The sequence below is a fragment of the Peromyscus eremicus genome, unplaced genomic scaffold, assembly GCF_949786415.1.
Source record: "Peromyscus eremicus unplaced genomic scaffold, PerEre_H2_v1 PerEre#2#unplaced_113, whole genome shotgun sequence".
Lineage (NCBI taxonomy): Eukaryota > Metazoa > Chordata > Mammalia > Rodentia > Cricetidae > Peromyscus > Peromyscus eremicus.
The window spans coordinates 153875-168580 of record NW_026734352.1 but is presented as its reverse complement, the minus strand read 5'-3'; the positions used below and the strand labels follow the sequence as shown (position 1 = coordinate 168580).

Genomic DNA, 14706 nt, shown 5'->3' with positions numbered 1-14706 from the left:
AGGAAACCTCAACTGGACACAATACAGAGATCAATGGATCATGCACCAACAGATATGTCTACATTACAACTCCTGCTTTTACAGCTCAGGGAACATGGAGAAGAGGAGGGAGGTGGAAAGATTGTAAGAGGAAGTCTGCTGTGAAACAATCTCTCTTAGAAATGGGTGCATAGAGAAGACCAGAACAGTGGCAATATCAGTGGATATGTTAATGTGGAAGGAGATAATTTCACATGGTCCCACTCCTAAACAAAGAACTTCAGGCAACTAATGACTCTTGGAGGAGGGACAATTAGCCTCTCTCAGGGATGAGCCCACTTATTGGTTGTCCAGTGCAGAGTGGTTAGCCTTGAAACCATATACACACAACAAAAAAAAAATGGACTCAGCAGGTTGTGTGTGTATATGTATACACGCATATATACACATGTGTATACACACATATATGCATATATGTGTGTGTACATATATACAAACATATGTATATATTTGTATAACAATAATAATCAAAAAAGTGTTATCGACTTGAGAGTGGGAGGATGGGAGAGGTTTGAGGCATGGGCTGGAGGGAGGAAAGGGCAGGAGGAAAGTGATGAAATTCTATTTCAATTAAAATAGTTTAAAATTAAATAAAAACATGCAGCATGGCTGTACAGCAAAAAGATTTAAGTGATCTGAGGAGGTATTAATAGTCTTTTCTGTACTACAGATGACAAAAGACAGATACAGTCATTGCCATCAAAATGCTCAGTTCCAATCCTGGTAAAAATCACAATGAGAACAGGATCCGTCCCTCAGCTCCATTCTCTGTTGCTGGTCCAGTTTGCTGGTTGTTCTTTCAGGGCTTGCCTGTGAGCTCTGAAGAGAATGATAAGCCAAACAAACTGCCCCACAGACCAGGTAACCTTACACTTCACAGTCTTCCAGTTTGGGCAGAGATGTAAAGCCCAATGTGAGAAATATGTGATTATTACTTTATGGGACTTTTAGACAGACTATAATGTAGGGTTAAGAGCTTGACTCAGGCCACCTTTGAGCAGATAGAGATGTGTGGGGCAGAGCTAAATCCATCTGCTTAGCCCAGTCCAGCCAAAGCCAGTCACACCCAGCCAACAGCAGGCAACAACACACCCCACAACATCAGCAGAGCTGACTACCAAGACACTTGACTCACCAAAGCTCACACTTTCATCCACTGCTTTTTTTGTGGTTGTTTCTTGGTATTTTTTGGTGACAGATGATGGATAAATCTGTACCAACATCTATCTACAAAAATGTATTAATCCTAAAAGTAGTACCTGATACCTATTTCCCATTGATTTATCTTTTCATATCTTTCTTAAATAAAGCTGGTAGAAGAGTCAATGTTTATGGCCCCATGCAAAGATTCTCACCTAATGTGATAAGGAGCCATACTTGCCAATACTTCTCTCCACTGTCCTCTCCAGGTCCCATATCCTCACCTTATTGGGTAGAGCAACATCAATTTTATCTTGAAGTTTCTTCTGGACATCAGGGTGAGTGGCAAGCAAATACATAGCAAAGCAAAGAGTACTGCTAGTGGTCTCATAGCCAGCAAAAATAAAGAAAACGGATTGGGCCACAATCTCCAGATCAGATAAACCTGAAAGGAAAGGAAATACATTTCATTTCATTTATTTTTTAAATTGATTGATTGATTGATTGATTGATTGATGTGCATGTAGACTCCAGCAGGCCAAAGGATGTGTTTAGAAGTCAGAGGAGAAACTTGCAAGAGTGAGTTCTCTTTTTCTACCATTTGGGTCTTGAGGTTTGAACTCAGGTCTTTGGGCTTGGCAGCAAGTGCCTTTACCTGCTGACCCATCTCATAAGTCCAGGGCATACATTTTAGGTGAAGGAGATGAGTATAAACCATGGTTTAGATGAGGAACAACCCAAAGAAAAATCACAAATCTCTACAGAGAACATGAATAACAATTCAGGATCATATCGGGTTTTTATTTCCTGACAAGGGGGTAAAATGGAAAAGTCACTTTTAATCCAGTTTCCCTAAGGTATACATTCCTCTTACCCATCTGCTCCTCATCCCAACATTCTCATCAGCACCATAGCTGTGCAATCAGGAGAGAAAGCATGTCCAAGCCACTGCAATTTTGTGGATGTTTTCCTCTGTCACTTTCCATGTTATTTCCTTGTGACAGGACCTTTTAGTGACCAGGAAGCTTGCCTTTTCAGCTGTACTGGTTAGGCAGAGAATTTTAAGTTTCCCCCTGTCTCTACCTTTAAATGCATGGGGACACATGTCCAGCAACACCTGCCTTTTTATGTGGTTGCTGGGGATTCAAACTCAAGTTCTTGTGCCTGTGTAGTAAGCGTTCTTAACCACGGAGCCGTCTAGCCAGCCCCAAGAAGTCTATCTTTAGAAATAAAATAGAGAATAGCATTCTCCCTTAGGAAAAATTAAATTTCTGGCTGTCAGGTATTTTCTCACAGCAACAAGAAAATAACCAGTGTGTGAAAGTAGAGCATGGCTGCAAAAGCTTCATAACTCTGCTCTCTGTTGGGGTCATCAAGCAGAAATACAAAGCTGTTTAATTGTAATAAACACTTGGTTAGCTTAAGAAAGGAATCAAGAGTTCATATGAAAGGGCTTCTACACTGGACAAATGTTGAATCTGTGTGTCAATAAAAATTATGATGGTAAGGGAACAGGATTGATGTATGATTATGTTGGAGAGAGAGAGCTGTAGGAGAAGTTGGAGGATAAGAGAAGGAAGGGAATAAGGAAAGAAGAAACAAAGGAAGGAATGTGGGAAGAAAGGGAAAAAAAGAAAAGGAATGAAATAAAATGACAGCAGTCTCTCCCTACCATGGGACTCCTGGTTGCACAGGGCAGGATGGCACTAGGAAGCCATCATTCTTCAACCGTCACAGCGATGGCTTCCTCAAAAGCCACCCATGACGGGATAATGAAAAGCTAGTAAGAGTAGTGGGGTATGTGTTTAGTTCCAAGGCTTTCTCTACATTTTCCATATCAACTACACAGGAAATCAAAGCTTGGCTATAAATCAAGAGCTGGACAAGCATTCATCCCAGGTTTCCAGTGACCATCACCACTGTGGGGCTGTTCCTCTCACTGGATGTCTAGATACAAATGTCCAAGCAGAGTTTTTGACTCTGGGTCTAGATGAGGCCCAGATGGTATCTATTCTGTGGCAGAAGATCCAGAGACCATTGATGACCTCCAGTCCTGAATTGCATGCTTATGGCTGCCCTTCAGGCTTTGAACACAGTAATAATCCTGTGCTTCTAGCAAGTTCCTCTGGCTGAATATACAACATCCACAAATATGTTATTCTGTAATCTGCAGACATCTTCATCTGCCTGAGAAGCCCCTTGCATATTTCCAGAACAAATATCTGTCTTCGTGGTTCCACATCAGTAGATAGGACTCATCTTTGCTTACCTTGATGAGACTCTTTGTCTTTGGAATTCTGGGAGTTGATCATCAGCTGAAGAAAATCCAATCTTTGCTGAAAGAAAGTAGTTTTGGAAGGTGCAAAGTCAGTTGTGTGGTCAGAGAGAGTTACAAGTGCATAAATAGCCATGCTTCTGAGAATAATATTTATTTAAGCCCAGAAATCTCACTAGGGTGCCAGAGCTAGAAGTAAACATGTATGTCCACATACCAGCTTTGAAGAGCAGAATTCTTTCTTGAGCGAACATTGGGTATGTGTCCAGTAGCCCTGGTCTTTGCTGTCCTTGCTCCTGAGTTCTTTGGGCCCTGAACAGTTCTGATCATCTCCTTCTCTTTACATGTGTGCTCACACAGGAAGAAGTTTTGTACTTCAATCTACGTCCTCCAATCTTAATCCTGAAATGTGTCCTTATGATGAAACTCGTGCCATTTCCAAATCTTGTCAGTAGTTTTGAGGTGAGCATCATGAAATATTCTGATAAGCTAGAATGCTATGATTCTCAGTGACATCTGGGGGATTGCCCAGTCCTACCTCTATGACCTATGGACTTCCATATTCTGGAATCCAGGCTGAATGTAACAAAGCCTGGATGCCTGGATAAGCTCAGTGCCCACTTCAAGCCACAAGCAGTTCAAATTTAGTTGAGGCCAGCCAGGCAGGTTGACACATACTTGTATTTCTAGCTTTTGAGTCAGGATGACTGAGAGCTAGAGGCCAGACTACATAGTTACACTGTGTTTCCAAAAATTAAAAAGTAAAAATAAAGCAGACTGAATGGCACCAGATAACTTACAATGGAGTGGGCCAACTTTTAACTGCTGATCTGTTTCTTCAACCCTCTCATCTCATTATTCTAAAAATTTATGTTAAAGCATACTTAAAAAATGAAAATTATACACATATACATATATGTAGTGCATGCTGTTCCAATCAAGTTAAACATATTTTCAGATGTTTATTATTCATTCATGATAGAACTTTCAAATTCCATTCCTATAATAGCTTTTGGAACTTTTAAAATGGCTTCAATAATCATGGGAGTACATATGTCTCCCATATAAGCTTATGTCATTATATGACTAGCAGGAAGATGACTGGATCATATGGGAGTTCTACTTTTTAGATTTTTGCTCATCTTTTACCCCTGGTAATCTTAACCCTGAAACCATGCAGCAGGCACAAATGATATCACCTTTTTAGAATCTAAAAGATCTAAGATCGCAGAAGACCTTAATACTTGAAGAAATGAGCCATTAATAATGATTGCTCCACTGGCATCTCCTGACCCAACACCAAAGTCACAAACTCTGTTCATAATATGTAACTGTAGTATAGGGTTGAGCTGGATACCCAGGAAAACTTGGACCATTGTTCAAGGACGATGTGTTTGCCAACCATGCATATGGTCTTGAGTTTTAGCCTCAGCGCCGAGGAAATTACAAACTTTAATTTTTTTAAATTTTACCCATAAAATTTTCCATAATCCCCCTAACTAATTTACATCCTCTAAAATGCAAGAAATTTTTTTCTAGCATGTGAATTTTTCATGTTAAAAATATTGTTTTATTGGCAGATCAATCATAATATGTATTGTTTGATTTTAAATGCTTTCTACTTGGCTTATTTTGTATCTGTATTCCCAACGCTTCATTTTCTTCAAAAATATAAAAATTTTCCTGTTCTTAACATAGTCTAATTATATGGAACATAAATGCACAAACAAACATCTTAACATTTTATCAATAAATGAACGACCTCGTGTGACCAGCTATTACCTTTTCTTTATCCTGCATGCGATTCTCTTTCATTTGTTTCACAGAAGTTTTAAAAAAGCTCATGACATCATTTGTAAACAAGCTCATGTTGAGTGCATCAAATACTGGGATAAGGAATGGAAAGAGTACTAGAGGGGAGAAAAGAGCAACCGTGGTGAAAATACAAATTTTATCCTGAATGATTACATTTATCCTGACATGCAGAACAGTGAAAGTTATCAGGATCTCAAGCAAGACTCTCCCTCTTGCCCAGGTTCCAGGCCACTGGCTGGGAAAGGGCATGTCAATGTATGGCCACTGACGTAGAGGTGATATCAATGGTGCCTGCTGCATGGTTTCAGGGTTAAATTCCTTGACCTCTCACCCTTGACATGTTGAACTAAGGTCTTTTTGGATAGATCAGACTTCAGTCCTGTGCTGCAGTTAATCATGCCGGAGAGATGACTCAGTGGGTAAAAGGCTTGCCTTGCAGATGTGAGGATCTGTGCAGAAATCATGTTAAAAGCCAAGTGCAGTACCTCAGCAATGGCAGCATGAGAGGTGGAGACAATGAATTTCTGGAAGCTCAATAGCCAGTTAGCCCAGCCTACTGAATGAAGTTCCAAGCCAGTGAGTACCTGTCTCAAGCAAGGTGGAAGGAATATAAGGAACGACATCAAAGCTTTTTTTTGGGGGGGGGGGTCTAATCTGCATATATGTAAGAGAGAGAGAGAGTGTGTGTGTGCACATGCAGACACAGATGGACAGACAGGCAGGCAGATAAAGACAGACAGACATAGACACACACACACACACACACACACACACACACACACACACACACAGAATGAGTTTTCAGGTTAGAAATATCACAGTCTGTGTTCTTTACCCGTCAGGGAATGAAGTCAGGAACTGACAATAGAAGAAAAGTTGGGGAGGTAATATGTAAATTATTCATCACCACACTCCTCCATAACCCAAAGCTCAAGAACTATGGGGCAATTCCAATTTGTGTTGAAATGGAAAGAGAAAAAAGACATGATAGAAACAACTAGTAGGGGCTGGTGAGTCGACTCCGCAGGTGAAATCATTTACTGTGGAAACTGACTGAGTTTGGTCCCTGGAGCCCACGGTAGAAGGGGATACCTGACTCCCACATCTTGCCCTCTGATGTTCACAAGTGTGCCTCCACTTACACATACACACAAATAATAACAACAGCAACACTAATAATATTACCCCCAATAAAGAAAATCCTTACGGAGACAAAGCAACATCCAGAAGAAAATTTGAGTGTTGAGAAAAAAAATTGATCTTAAATGGCAACACTGTAGGAGAAGTGCCATTAAGAGAGAAGAGCAAACACACCTCAGGCAGAGAGGGGACGGATATTACAGACCAAAGTGGAAGATAATAAAATAAAAAAAAACATAGAGGAAATCAGTGAGTAGAAACTAATAAAATAAAAAATAACATAGAGGAAACAGTGAAAGCGAAAGATGCTTCTTCAAAAGTATCTTCAGCAATAGTTAAATGTTAGCTGGGATTGTTCTAGAAATAGAGTGATGACTCAGATTACTAGTGTGCATAGTGAATGTTTTAAGGGAATCATATTGTTATTGAAAACACAAGGGCATATTAAGGCATTCTATTAATAACTGGAAGATAACAATCGCATAATTAAGCTAGAATGTACAAATTCCTAGAAATACACAAACTATAGAAACTGACTCAAAAATATTTGCACATCATACATGATAGACCTGTGATGTAATAGAATTAGTGATAGAATGCTGTCCACAAGAAAAGCCTAAGACCAGAAGATTTCAGCGGTGAATTCTCCCAACTCTTCACAGAAGATTCAATGCCAGTTTCCCCCAAACATTTCCAAAATACAGAAGAGAGGTAAAACATCTCCAAAATTCTCTACAGGGTCACAGTGCCCTAATCCCATAACCAAACTGACATCAAACTAATATTGCTTGTAAATATGGTTGCAAAATTCTCACCAAAATAATAATGCACCAAACCAAGTGACTATTATAATTCAAGAAGATTTATGTTACTGTAATCAAGTAGAATTCCCCCCAGGTATGTGCTGCTGTGTAATACAGCCATATCAATACAAATGAAAATAAGCAAAATGGCTTTATAGATGCAAAACATTCTGAGAAAGATTTATTTCTGGTGCGTGAGCCGGCTTTTTGGAGCCCATTCCCTATGGTGGGACACCTTGTACAGCCTTGATGCAGCAGGGAGGGGCTTGGACCTACCTCAACTGAATGTATCAGGCTTTGCTGACACCCCATGGGAGGGCTTACTTTTTCAGAGAAGGGGATGGAGAGTGTGTTGGGGGCGGGGAGAAACTGAGGGGGCAGTGGGAAGAGGAATGGGAGGGGAATCTGTGGTTGGTATGTAAAATCAATAAAAAAATTTCTTAATAAAGGAAAAAGAAAAAAAGAAAAACCAGCACTGTATTGTGATTAAAGGAATTTCCAGAATTAAAGGATTGTATTATATATTTCAAATTATTATTTATTATTTATTTATTTGTTTATTTATTTATTTTTGGTTTTTCAAGACAGAGTTTCTCTGTGTAGCCTTGGCTGTCCTGAAACTCACTCTGTAGACCAGGCTGGCCTCGAACTCACAGTGATCATCTGCATCTGTTTCCCAAGTGCTAGGATTAAAGGCTTGTACTACCCCTGCCCAAAACACTTGGCTTTATTTATTTATTTATTTATTTATTTATTTATTTATTTATTATTATTTTGTAATTACATGTAGGTGTGTATATCCGTATGTGGGTTTGTGCATGTGAGTTCAGGTGCCCTTGTGTGAATTACAGATGATTGTGATTCATCTGACATGAACGCCAGGGACTAAAAACTTGGGTCCTCTGGAAGAGCAGCAAGTGCTCTTAACCACCGAGCCATCTCTCCAGCCTGAGTAAATATATTACATTAAACATTACTGTACAACTCACCATTTCCATTTGAGTATATGTCTAAAAGAAATGAAAACCGTTGCATAAGAATATTCAGAGCAACACTATTAATAACAGCCATAAGTTTGAAAAAATTTCAAGTGTCCTTTAATGACAAATTCAGCCACTAAAAGAAAGGGCATACTGAAACATCCTTCAAGATACAGGAACTTTTGAAAACATAGAGGAAACTAGACACACAAGGTGATAAATGATACAATTCCGTTTATAGGAAGTGTTGCTTACACCTGAGGAAGGCAGAGACCTGATGGCTAAATGTAGGGTTTCTGAATTGCCAAAAAGATTCCATAACTGACAATAGTGATGACCATGGATATCTTTAGATACACTGAAAGCTATGAATTGGCCTATTTTAGTGGACCATGTACAACGTATGTGAAATGAAGTTCACAAAACTCTAAGAAGGGTACCAGTTGGGGAGGGAGAGGAGGAGAGAGAGGAATGAAGGAATGAAAATGACTGAAATCCATTATAAAATGTGTGAAACTATCAATCAATAAACACGGAAGAAAACAGAAATAATGAAATGTTAGTTCACGTACTCACTGAGAGGAACAATGGATCGAAGAAATTAAGTTTTAAGAGCTTCTTCACTTTTTGTACAAAGGGATTTTGTGGGTTGTTGAGGGAATCGATGTTTACTCCGAATGATGTGCCAGTGATCACATCCATACTGTAGGCCCCAAAGATGCTGAATAGAGAGACACATGGAAATCAATGTCTATGCCTCTTCTTATTCCTTCTAACATATGTAATGCATGAAATGGGAGTAAATTCACAAGCCAAGGCAAGGCAGACACTGCCAGAAACCCTGCTCTGGTGAATCTAGGCCTCCCTCAGGCTTTTTGGTGAGAAGTTTATTAGATGACAGTGTTAACACTATTTTTGTGCTAGATTGTGACATGGATATGGTGAGGGTTAGTTTTAGTTGTCAACTTGACACAATCTACAATTATCTGGGAAGAGATTCTCAGTGAGTGGTTGTCTGCATCAAGTTGGCCTTTGAGGGAGTCTGTGAGGTATTGCCTGGATTGCTCTAATGAGTGTAGAAAGAGCCAGTCCCCTTTGGGCAGCATCTTTCCCAGGTGTTGAGACCTTGACTGCATAAGGGTAGAAAAGGTTAAGCACAAATGTGAATGTATTTCTCTTTGTTCTTGACTGGGGATGTGACTAGGAGCTTCAAATCCCTTCCTTGTTTTCCCTGCAACGACATTGACTGAAACCTGGAACTGTGAGATATTATGAACCCTTTCCCTCTCTAACTTGTTTTCTTTTCAGGGCATTTTATCACAGAAATTGATATGAGATTAGAATAGATATCAGAAGAAATGGAGTCATAGAAAGAAAGAGACCTATAACAAGACAAATTGCAAAGGTGTGGGTAGAGTGTGGGAGATAATGAATGTGGAAGTACCATGCCTCACTAAGACAATGTGGAATGCTTCTCTATGCCTAGAGGACTAAGAAAGAGAACATTTGACGGGCATCAAGGTTGTTTCCAGGTTCTGGCTATTATGAATAGTGCTGCTATGAACATAGTTGAGCATGTATCTTTGTGGTATGATTGAGCATTCCTTGGGTATATGCCCAAGAGTGGTACGGCTGGATCTTGAGGTAGATCAATTCCCAATTTTCTGAGAAATCTCCATACTGATTTCCACAGTGGTTGTACAAGTTTGCATTCCCACCAACGGTGGAGGAGTGTTTCCTTTGCTCCGCATCCTCTCCAACATAGACTGTCATTAGTGTTTTTGATCATAGCCATTCTGGCTGGTGTAAGGCGGTATCTCAGAGTCATTTTGATTTGCATTTCTCTGATGATTAAGGATGTTGAGCATTTCTTTAAATGTCTTTCAGCCATTTGTGATTCTTCTTTTGAGAATTCTCTGTTTAGCTCTTTAGCCCATTTTTTAAAATTGGATTGTTCAGTATTTTGATGTCTAGTTTCTTGCATTCTTTATATACTTTGGAGATCAGTCCTCTGTCAGATGTGGGGTTGGTGAAGGCCCTTTCCCATTCTGTAGGCTGTCTTTTTGTCTTGAGAACATTGTATCAGGTATTTCTGCACCACTGGTATTTGTGCCCAAAGCCAATTCATCTTCCGTACAACACATAACAACTGTTACTAATTCCCTGGAGCACATCCCATGCTCAAGGTACCAATAGATCTGCTCTTCCCCAGCCCTGGGGAGCTGACATTGCTTCAAAGGCAGAAGTATTGGTGTAAGTTGTGAAAATCAACAATATTCCTGGTAAAACACAAAAATTCTCTCCCCAGACACTAGAGAGAAACCTCTACTTATGTGCCCACATGTTCCTCATTTACCAGGAGGGTTGAATATTGTTACATTAGTGTTTCTTGAATAACTCAGAAAGCCTGAGTTTATCCAAGAAAATGATCGCAATACCTACAGCCTTACAGGTACTGAACTTTTTATAAATGGGATAAAAAGGAAGTAGCAGGTTGGTTACATATTCATCTATTGACCCTGGGTGCAACTTGCATGTATATGCACCTGCTCCTGTTGGGTGTGTGTGTATGCATGTGTGTGTATTTATGTGGGTACACTTGTACCATGGCATCCATCTAGAGGACAACTTGGAGAAGTCAGTTCTTTCCTTCCTGTATGTGGGTCTTGGGGATGAAACGCAGGTCCTCAGACTTAGTGGCAAGCTCCTTTACACCCTGAGCAATCTCACTGATCCTAGGGAAGATTTACTGCTTCACTGATATTCTTCATAAGCCCATGATGAGATATAAATTGCTCTAAGTTCTACATTTTAACTTCCCTGGTATACACACAGTGTCCTAATATGAGCTGAGTGCTTTCTCTGCTGTCTATTTTCCATGGACTCTACACTAACAAATGTAAATATTTGTTTTTTCTAAACTATCTATTTTGTTTTCTAGAATTTCCCAAATAACAATTATTAGAGAGATTAACCATGGCTTCCATATACAGAAGTGATATCCTTTCATCTATAGCCATCCTACCTTCTCCTGGGATATGCTCTTTTTCTTGAATGGCCTATTACAGTCATAAGGCTTGCTACAGAGAGGTCTCCAGTTTCCACTGGTCTCAACCTCAGCAGAAGACTGAGCTGTTGTAATCAGTTGTAACGCCGACAGCTCACTCCTGTCTGGTTCCTGAGGTGACTTAACAGTGGGGACTTCAGCATTCCAGTAGGCAGTTACAATGTCTACTAACAACTATTGTGATTTGAATATGAAATGCCCCCCATTGGCTCATGTGTTTGAACACTTGGTTCTGAGCCCATGGTACTGTTTTGGAAGGCTCTGAACTTTAGGAGGTGGAGCCTCACTAGAGGAAGTAGGTTGCTACAGCCAGATCTTGTGTCTATATAGGCTGGGCTTCCTGTTTTTTGAGTGTTATATGCAGTGTCATCAGCTAGCCTCCTGCTCCTGCCACCATGTCTTCCTGCCATGATGGACATGTAGCCCCACAGAACTGTAAGCTGGAATGAAGCCTTTCTCTTTTGCTTTTGTTGGAGTATTTTGTCACAGCAACAGAAAAGTAGTTGACACAACAACCCAGGCCCCAACGATTGTACCAGTACTTACTCTTTCATGATGATGGGATCCCCATTCTCTGCTCCATGCCTCATGTTTCTCACCAACAAGTCTGTATACTGGTTAATGATGGGGAACATCTATACATAAAACAAAACGACATCCATAGTGATCTGAGGGGGCTCAGTTCCCAGTGGACACAGCTTTCCCAAGGACAAAGCAAGAAGTCCCATTTACATGAAGGGACATTCTTAGGAAGTTTCAACTCAGAGGACACTGCTTGGAAAAGGGCTGTGATCTACCTACCCCCAGGATCTGCTTTTCATGTTTCCATTGAAAAGCTTATTACTTCATTACCTCCTTGAGCTTTCCACTGGTGAAGGTTGGAGACAGCAATGTTCTTAATCTCTTCCATTCTTCATTCTCAGATAAGGTGATTGCTTTTTTCAAATACCCCACTGGACCTAAACCCTAGAATCCAAAGCAAAAGAGATATTGTCATACGTAAGTTTGGAGAACTCTACAGAATCTTCACCAACCCCACATTTGACAAAGGACTGATATCCAGAATATATAAGGAACTCAAGAAAGTAGACATCAAAATGCCCAACAGTCCAATTAAGAAATGGGCTATAGAACTAAACAGAGAATTCTCAACAGAGGAAACTCAAATGGCTGAAAGACATTTAAGGAATTGCTCAACATCCCTAATCATCAGGGAAATGCAAATCAAAACAACTCTGAGATACCACCTTATGCCTGTCAGAATGGCTAAGATCAAAAACACTGAAGACACCTTATGCTGGAGAGGATGTGAAGCTAGGGGAACTCTCCTCCACTGCTGGTGGAAATACAAGCTTGTACAACCACTCTGGAAATCAATATGGAGCTTTCTTAGAAAATTGGGAATCCATCTCCCCCAAGATCCACCTATACCACTCTTGGGCATATACCCAAGGAATGCTCAACCACACCACAAGAGCACTTGTTCAGCTATGTTCATATCGGCATTGTTTGTAATAGCCAGAACATGGAAACAACCTAGATGCCCTTCAACTGAAGAATGGATAAACAAAATGTGGTACATATATACAATGGAATACTACTCAGCAGAGAAAAACAATGACATCATGAGGTTTGCAGATAAATGTATGGATCTGGAAAAAATCATCCTGAGTGAGGTAACCCAGACTCAGAAAGACAAACATGGTATGTACTCACTCATAGAAGGATACTAGATGTGGAACAAGGATGACTGGACTGCTACTCATATCACCAGGGAGGCTACCTGGAAAACAGGACCCCAAGAAAGACACAGGGATCGCCCAATGACAGAGAAATGGAGTGAGATCTACATGAACAGCCTGGACATGAGTGGGGGTAGTGAAGGGCGAGGGTCAAGGGAAAGAGAGCTTGGGGGAGTGGGAGTTCCCAACTGGATCAACAACAGAGAGGGAGAACAAGGAATAGGAGACCATGGTAAATGAAGACCACATGAGAATAGGAAGAAGCAAAGTGCTAGAGAGGCCCACAGAAATCCACAAAGATACCCCCACAACAGACTGCTGGCAATGGTCGAGATATAGCCCGAACTGACCTACTCTGGTGATGGGATGACCAAACACCCTAATTGTCGTGCTAGAAACCTCATCCAACTACTGAGGGATCTAGATGCAGAGATCCACGGCTAGGCCCCGGGTGGATCTCTGGGAGTCCAATTATCGAGAATGAGGAGGGTTTATATGAGCGAGAATTGTTGAGACCAAGGTTGGATAAAGCACAGGGACAAATAGCCAGACGAATGGAAACACATGAACTATGAACCAATGGCCGAGGGGTCACCAACTTGATCAGGCCCTCTGAATGGGTGAGACAGTTGATTGGCTTGATCTGTTTGGGAGGCATCCAGGCAGTGGGACCAGGTCCTGTGCTCATTGCATGAGTTGGCTGTTTGAAACCTGGGGCCTATGCAGGATCGCTTGGCTCGGCCTGGGAGGAGGGGACTGGACCTGCCTGGACTGAGTCTACAGGTTGATCTCAGTCTGCAGGGAAGGCTTTGCCCTGGAGGAGGTGGGAATGGGGGGTGGGCTGGGGGGAAGGTGAGGGGAGCGGGAGGGGGGAGAACAAGGGATTCCGTGGCTGATATGTAGAACTGAATTGTATTGCAAAATAAAAATAAAAATAATTAAAAAAAATTAAACAGTTATCATTTATTTAAAAACATTTGTGACTGTATAGTTAGTTAATGTAACATGTTCAAATGAACATTTGCCTCAAATGCTTCAGCCCCTGGGAGGTTTGAGGTGACACCCAGTCAACACATGTGGCTTTAGAACTTTATAATCTAGCGTCCTTCTTCTACAGAAGTTCCACATAACAGGGGAAACCACTGCCTCAGGGGGACTAGATAGCAACAAGACCTGGTACATCCTTCAAGTCTGCACCAAGTAGGAAGGAACTGATGGCAACTGGTGGCCTTGTAAAGACAGGCCAGTTATTCATTTACACATACTCATAGGAAGAGCTTCTTGATAAAGGGGTAATAAAAAGTGATAAAAAAAATTTTTCAAAGTGTTATTGAGAAGACAATAACAGTATTTGAAAGAATCTAGGCATTATTTGGAAGAAATAATGTAATTCTATGTAAGTTTTTTCTTACTGATTTTCTTTAGGTATAGTTGATCATACTTTCCACCTCATGACAGACTTGGCACTACCTCCTTGAACCTTATGCTTATGAAAACACACGCTTTGTACAAAAATGGATATTTTTGTCATTCTGTATTTTAAAATGAACACATTTTGTGTTTGATGTCTATCCCTGAAAAATGTTTACCTATGATATCAAAATTGAATTCAACATAATAAATTTAGAGAAAAATCATTGTTTTTAGTGTTTTTCATTGTGTGCATGTACACGTGTGTGTGTGTGTGTGTGTGTGTGTGTGTGTG

The 14706-nt window shown here is 40.5% G+C and overlaps 1 pseudogene; it reads right to left on the bottom strand.

Annotated features, from left to right (window-relative positions):
• The window catches only part of LOC131901579 (cytochrome P450 3A9-like), a 30274-nt pseudogene that overhangs the window by 4642 nt on the left and 10926 nt on the right, over nt 1-14706 (bottom strand).